The sequence below is a fragment of the Phalaenopsis equestris genome, unplaced genomic scaffold (assembly GCF_001263595.1).
Source record: "Phalaenopsis equestris unplaced genomic scaffold, ASM126359v1 Scaffold000666, whole genome shotgun sequence".
Taxonomy (NCBI): Eukaryota; Viridiplantae; Streptophyta; class Magnoliopsida; order Asparagales; family Orchidaceae; genus Phalaenopsis; species Phalaenopsis equestris.
Genome location: NW_018165106.1, coordinates 6,928 through 7,156, shown reverse-complemented (window position 1 = coordinate 7,156; position 229 = coordinate 6,928).

Sequence of the window (229 nt, the reverse complement as noted above, 5' to 3'; positions counted from 1 at the left end):
CTCTGACTTTTGGGAAAGAAGCTAAAAAAGTGGATGAGATTACTGCAGCGTTGTTGGCTCACATCCAGCGGAAGCAGAATGCAGGGGAAAGCTCTCGCGGTGACAGTCTATATGTTAAGGGTAAGCAGGATCGTGGAAGGAAAAAAGAGAAGGAGGGATCTGGAAGGCGAAACTCCAGATCAAAGTCTAGAGGCAAAAAGGAAATTCATTGCTACAAGTGTAAGGAGCC